Raw genomic sequence first — 7,846 nt, 5'->3', positions numbered from 1 at the left:
TTTTACACATCACTGAGCTGGAGGACTACATTGCAAAATTCAGAAAATTCAGAAAGTACGAATTTCAGAGAGGGATTGTAAGCCACATTCAACCAACACACTAGAGCAGTGGTTCTCAAAGTGTGGGTCGCGACCCCTTTGGGGTGATCAGCATGGCGATCGGCGTCCAGGGGGGCGATGCGGTGATCCGCCCAGGGGGGATTTTGTCATATCCCCCCCCCCAGGAATGACACCTGGGGTGGACTGCTCCTACCGCTCCCTTCCTATGCCCCTGTATCCTTGGTCTAGTGTCTGCCTCCTGCTGCTTTGAAAGATGTGGGAGCCACACGCACAAAATGGCGGCAACCCTACCTATCCCTAGCAAGTAATTTGGAGCTGTCTGAATGAACCCTTTCAAAGCATCAGCAATGTTGCTTCATCCTGGTTGTATATTTCCCTCTCGTACTGCTGAGACTAAATTGCCCAAAGCTGCAGCGACTTTGCCAAGCTGATAATCGCTTTCAGAAATCTGGGCTGAGGAACCAGGAACGAAAAAGGTGCAGGTTTCTTAGGCCAAGCGTAGCACGTGGGATTGAATGGCAACTGGTGCAGACACGGCACCATTTTAAAAAAGCTGCGCCATGAATGCTAAGTCACTTTCTTTGATTGACTCTATCCTATGTAGAGGCTGTCGAGAAACTGACATAGCTGCTAAGGAGGTGTGATGACAATTTGTCCAAGGTCGTGACTGAGGCTTCATCAATGTCATCATCAAATTACTTAGCATATGCAAAGCATGAAAGGTGCAGCTGTTGGAAGCAAATGCACCAGACTGAAGTTTACTTGCCAAGGATTATTTCATCTGCCTTTTTACAATAAACATTTCCCTCCTCCCAGGTTCTTTTAAAAGGAGAAAGGTGTTGCTAGGGTGCTGTTAGAGCTTTAAAAATACCTGTGTTGCCTGCTGACTATAGAAGAGTTTGAGTGGAATTCTGAATTTGTGACACAGCGATGTTGCCCCAGGCAGTATAATTGCAGAATAAACTTTGACTCTTGGACTTGATATAATCAGAGCTTCCTCTTCCTTTTATCTTCCAGGTGTGGCATGTGGGACAAAATTTAGCCACCTGAGAATTCCTGCATTATTTTTTTTCCTTAAAGCAACTTTCTGGTTTTCATGTTTCCAGGTGTACTTTGCGGCAGTGTCTATGCAAGACTCCATAGTTCAGGAGGCAAAGACTCTTTGCATGGTCATTTGTGCATAGGTAAAGGTAAAGGGACCCCTGACCATTAGGTCCAGACATGGATGACTCTGGGGTTTCGGCACTCATCTCGCTTTATTGGCCAAGGGAGCTGACGTACAGCTTATGGGTCATGTGGCCAGCATGACTAAGCCACTTCTGGCGAACCAGAGCAGCGCACGGAAACACCGTTTACCTTCCCGCCGGAGCGGTACCTATTTATCTACTTGCACTTTGACGTGCTTTCGAACTGCTAGGTTGACAGGAGCAGGGACCGAGCAACAGGAATTCACCCTGTCACAGGGATTCGAACCACCGACCTTCTGACTGGCAAGCCCTTGGCTTTGTGGTTTAACCCACAGCGCCACCCACGTCTTTGCATGGTCTTTTGTGCATAGTGTCTGCTTATATCCCCCTTTCCTTACGGATTACAGTCGTGGCCATGGTTTTTGAACTATTCTTAAGGAAATTCACCAAAAACTACACTTACGACATGGGTTGCCATATGCCCAGACCACACCACAGTCTGGTGTGGCAATGTCCAGAAAATTCTGGGCATATGGCAACCCTAACAATGAGGAAATTTTATTCCATTAATCTCAAGAGCAAACTGCCATAGCACAGTTGGCAGAAAGTTGAAAGTTCCGTCTGCAACACCTCCAGGTAGAAGAGGGAATTTACCCGGGAGAGTGACTGCCACTCAGTGTAAACAGTTCTGAGCTAGATGGACCAGCATAAGGTAGCTTCCTAAGCTCCTAAACTTTGCAAATACAGCGGTACCTCGGGTTACAGATGCTTCAGGTTACAGACACTTAAGGTTACAGACTCCGCCAACCCAGAAATAGTACCTCGGGTTAAGGACTTTGCTTCAGGATGAGAACAGAAATCGCATGACGACAGCGCAGCGGCAGCGGGAGACCCCATTAGCTAAAGTGGTACCTCAGGTTAAGAACAGTTTCAGGTTGGGGGGGCCACCAGGTGGCGCGTTGGAAGATGGCTGACAATAACATCTCTCTGACCCATACGAGGTAATTAAGGGGCTGCTATGGGAAGTATGCAGCCTTCCGCCCCCCCCCCAGAACAGTGGGGGGGGCACTGTCTTGCCAGCGGTGTTCACAATGCACCCCCTGATCTGAGAGATGGGGGTGCCAAACACTTGGCACGAGCCCTCAGTGAAGTCAGATCTTCCTGACGCCGATTCCAATTAGCGCGTGCTGGTTAGCTTCAGCTCGGAATTATAATTGGAAACATACGATCGGAATGAAGCTGAAGCACATACATCAAGTAATGCTCGAGAGATAAGACTGCTGATTAATGGATCTCTGTGACCGGGAGTGACGGATGGATAAGTAAATCTTCTGATGAATCACCACTAGGAGACTGTATGTTTGGAATGAAGGGGGGCTGGAGGAAAAAAACTTTTTTTTCTTTGCACGATGTGATATTAATAACCCTTCACCCCAGATAGAAATAATATCGTTGCGTTTTTACTAATCACAAGCAGGAATTCAAGAACTGTGTGGGATGGATTATAACAGGCGAGAGGATTGGTGAACGATGAGAAAGAGGAAAAATTTTATGACGCAGTTAAAAAATGGCGTCTCGCCAAGACAGGCTTGCCGGAGAAAGAAGGACAGGGGGAGGAGAATCAGGATCATTCAAAAGAGAAGGAATGTTGGAACACAAGCTTGACCTGACAGAGCCTCCTGATTCATTTGATTTATTTGGCAAGCCTGAGAAAAGTAAAGGACAGACCGAAGATTAATTTTATTTTATTTTATGGAAGCGTTGAACAGAGGCTGTCCCTGAGTGATATGATCTTTGGAGAGTGCCTGTTTTCAATCTGCTTGTGAAAATTATCAGAGATCGCAAAGAAAGGAATATACGATAACAACAAGAAGAGAAAGAAAGTAATAATCTGGATTGAACTGGATAGAACTGTCTAATTAAAGCAGTAATATAAGTGATGTTTGGACTCATTCGGAGTTTTGGACTCGTGAGGAGCTTGATGTACGGGTACCCCCAACAAAATTTAAAATTTGGCTGTATAATTTGGAACTAATGTGATTTGGACAATGTGATGTGATTGGCCTGTTAATAAAAATTATTTTTAAAAAAGAACAGTTTCAGGTTGAGAACGGACCTCTGGAACGAATTAAGTTCTTAACCCGGGGTACCACTGTACAGTCACAACAGCTGAGGAATGAGGCTGGGAGATAGGGTAACAAGTAAGCACACCAACTTCTACAGGTAGAGGGGTCTTCAAAAGCTTCCCTTTCATATTCTTGTAAGTTTCTATTTTGGGGGGACAGGAGGCGGGCAGGTGTGGGGGATTCCCTGGTCCTTAATGGGGTAACTGTGCCCCTGAAGGACCAGGTGCGCAGCCTGGGAGTCATTTTGGACTCACAGCTGACCATGGAGGCACAGGACAAATCTGTATCCAGGGCAGCTGTTTACCAGCTCCATCTGGTACGCAGGCTGAGACCCTATCTGCCTGCGGACTGCCTCGCCAGAGTGATGCATGCTCTGGTTATCTCCCGCTTGGACTACAGCAATGCGCTCTACGTGGGGTTACCTCTGAAGGTGACCCAGAAACTACAACTAATCCAGAACACGGCAGCCAGGCTGGTGACTGGGAGCGGCCGCCAAGACCATATAACACCGGTCTTGAAAGACCTATATTGGCTCCCAGTACATTTCCGAGCACAATTCAAAGTGTTGGTGCTGACCTTTAAAGCCCTAAACGGCCTCGGTCCAGTATATCTGAAGGAGCGTCTCCACCCCCATCGTTCTATCCAGACACTGAGGTCCAGCACCGAGGGCTTTCTGGCGGTTTCCTCACTGCGAGAAGCCAAGTTACAGGGAACCAGGCAGAGGGCCTTCTCGGTAGTGGCGCCCTCCCTGTGGAACGCCCTCCCACCAGGTGTCAAAGAGAACAACAACTACCAGACTTTTAGAAGACATCTGAAGGGTGCCCTGTTTAGGGAAGCTTTTAATGTTTGATGTATCACAGTATTTTAATATTTTTTTGGAAGCCGCCCAGAGTGGCTGGGGAAGCCCAGCCAGATGGGCGGGGTATAAATAATAGATGATGATGATGATTATTATTATTTCTAGGCTTTCACCAGTTTCATCAGGTCCAGACCTCAGCTCAGTGAGAAGTGGTGCCTCATCTTTTTAAAAAATATAGGCCAGTCCGAGTCTGAAAAGCTAGAGGCTAGACCCCGATCTATACCTTGGGCAGCTCTACAAACTGTATTTATATGCAGTGCCTCAGTGACATCATCAGCAAGGAGTGAAGGTTCCCCTGGGTCCTAGCTTAGCCAGGATTAGGTACACCACAGATGAAATGCAGGTTGGCTTGGGGTCAGGTAGAAAGTCTTGGCAAACACTGTTTGAAATATTCGGTTGCAAATGTTCGCTTTCGTGCCATTTGGAACCCAAGTTGCTGTGTGCCAGTGCCATCAATCCGACTCGTTCTAATTGTCACAGAACATCTCACTCCTGTCTTTTCACACCTATTAGCACAGCTGGGAAATTCGAGTTCCTAAGTGAGACCATTAATTGTAATGGCCTGTTTTGGCAAAACGATAAATCTTACCAGCGGATGGGGGGGCACGAGATAATGAATATTGTGCACGGTTGGCATGTAAGCTCTAGCATTCGGTGCAAATTCAATCTAACCCTCTCCCCCCCTCCAAAAAAAAAAACCCACCTGGATGTATATGAGGATAATGTAAATATAGTTGAAAAGTTTCAGGCGACAACAGCTTCAGCGTGGGCACAGCTGCAATGTGGATTGAATCCGCCCACACACTGACATGCTCAAAGGGTGGCATGAATCATCTCTAATCCTCCGGAGCATTCACAAATTGTGATCTATGGCTGATAGACTCAACGGAGGAATTGGATTTTGTAAGAAATAAATAAATAAAGGTACGCTCCGGGGATCGGGGGGAATTGTCCGCATTTCTGAAAGCCAAAACGGCGTCAGCCCAGTCCTGCGCATCCTTACCTGGGAGCAGGAGTAAGGTCCATGGATATCAGTGGGGTTTACTTCCGAGTAAATATGCCTCACGTTGCAGTGATAATCTAGTAGCGGCAAAATGAAATAAAACCGGCTGCACCAACAATACGCCGACTGCACTCTCAGAGTTAATGGCGAGTTCAGCGCTTCCTCGCCGGGTTTGGAGACGTTAACGCCAGAGAATGGCTCTGCCCCTTAGCGCTGAGGTTCTCCCCATGTTAGCTCTTCGGCCAGATGTTTTTAAATGGTTTGGTTTGGGGAAAACCCCATAAATGCGCTGCCCTGGGCTCTGTACACAGGATCCCCACCTGAGCTCACGCCTCCTGTTCTCCCTCGGTTTTCTCTGGCGTCTGGACTGCCTCGAGTTGCCAAGAGCGCAATCCTTCACCCGTCCTCTGAGTGCACTGCTCCGGAAGTCCCTATCTACTTGCACTTTGATATGCTTTCGAACTGCTAGGTTGGCAGGAGCAGGAACCGAGCAACGGGAGCTCACCCCGTTGCAGGGATCTGAACCGCTGATCTTCTGATCGGCAAGCCCTAGGCTCTGTGGTTTAACCCACAGTGCCACCCACATCCCTTTTCAGCTGAAGTGTATCTAAGGCCAAAGGTAGAGATCTAGGTAAAGGTACCCCTGCCCATACGGGCCAGTCTTGACAGACTCTAGGGTTGTGCGCCCATGTCACTTAAGAGGCCGAGGGCCAGCGCTGTCCGGAGACACTTCCGGGTCACGTGGCCAGCGTGACAAAGCTGCATCTGGCGAGCCAGCGCAGCACACGGAAACGCCGTTTACCTTCCCGCCAGTAAGCGGTCCCTATTTATCTACTTGCACCCGAGGGTGCTTTCGAACTGCTAGGTTGGCAGGCGCTGGGACCGAACAACGGGAGCGCACCCCACCGCGGGGATTCGAACCGCCGACCATGCGATCGGCAAGTCCTAGGTGCTTAGGCTTTAACCCACAGCGCCACCCACGTCCCATTGGTAGAGATCTAGTCCACCTCTATTTTACATCATTATCCCACCTCATACCTGCCCCAAGCTTAGGCTGTCAGGCAGCAGGCTTTGAGAAAGTTTTTCGGGGCATAAGACTTGGCAGCTGTTGTTAGTACTAATGATCCAGTCCTCTACGGAAACACCAGCCACCATCCTGGTATCTCACGGGATCAGGCCTTCATTTCCCATGATTGCATTTTTTAATTAAAACGGGAAGAATCTCATTTTGGAAAGATAATCCACAGCCAACTAAAACCACAGAGCCTCACTGGAGGGGGCCACGATCTAACTAGAATTATTTAAGATGCTAATTAAACAGAGATTGCTCTTGGAATGCTATTTTTATTCATATATATATATATATATATATATATATATATATATATCACTTCTGAGCTTCGCTGTTCTGTCAGAAACGTCTAAAAGACAATGCTTTCTTCCAGATGCTTCCAGTTGTTGAAATGGCCAGATATGTGGCGTCTTAAATATTTGTTTTTAAATTGGCTGTTCATCTACACTTCTCTGTTTATCTATATCAGGATGACTCCACTGCACAAGAGGCTAGAGGACAATAAAGCCAAATGGCCTTTATAAATTCAGAACAGCCAGGTCTAGCCCAATAAATTTTGCTGCCTGAGGCAAAGAAGCAAATAGCACCTCCGTGCACCTGCAGTCTGTCATATTATTTCGGCATCTGATGGAGAAAAATCACTCAATCCTCTCTCCCCCTTGCTGGCAACAAAATGTAACAACAATAAATAACAAGCCCTTCGCTGCCATTTCATGACACCCCAAATCAGCTGTCTGAGATGGCTGCTTCACTCCGCCTAATGGTAGAGTCCTAGGTTAGAAACATTCTATCAGAAACACCAACCGAGACGATAGGGAAATGGGCAAATGCAAAGCAGTGGCTTTGCTGCTGGAAAATGAATTCTTACATCTTCGTGGTGATTTAGATCCTGCTCTGTACAAATGCCCAGATGCGTTACAGATCCTGTGTTTCTCAAACTTGGGTCTAACAGGATCAATGGTCAGGCATGATGGGAGTTGCGTGGCAAGTTCCCGCCTCCCACCAGTAGAAATAACGACACATGACACCATTGTTTTAGGTTAATGGGCTGAAATTGGCCACAGCTTTATTGGTTACAGGTAAAGAGCGGTATTGGCTTAGGCATTGGTCCTATCCAACTATCCGGCTTCAGCCTGTTTGCTTGAAGACCGGGAAGGGTTAACACCAGCAGGGGGAGCCCTGCTGATGCACATCAACTAGGGATTCCCCTGGGGTCACCGCTTGGGGGCGTGCTTTAGGCCCTGGCCTCCATAGGCTTCGGACGAGGCCACGCCCCCCGGAATCCTTTACAGGACTACCCTTCAATATTTGGGGGAGGTGATAGCACTCCTCCCCCAACACATCTACATAACTATACCCCTACCAATGCCTAACTGCCAAAACCAAGGAAGTTGTGACGATTTGCTACGAGGTTGGTGAAAAACCAAATGGCCAATTTGCCAAGTGGAAAAAAATCCTACCAGGTCCATTAACGGCAACCAACTGAGGTCCATAGCATGGTCAGAAGGGGAACCTTAAAGGGTGGGTGGGTGGGAAACC

The sequence above is a fragment of the Podarcis tiliguerta genome (genome assembly GCF_965153285.1).
Source record: "Podarcis tiliguerta genome assembly, chromosome: 5".
NCBI lineage: Eukaryota > Metazoa > Chordata > Lepidosauria > Squamata > Lacertidae > Podarcis > Podarcis tiliguerta.
The sequence above is the reverse complement of the archived record's forward strand: the minus strand, read 5'-3'. Positions refer to the sequence as shown.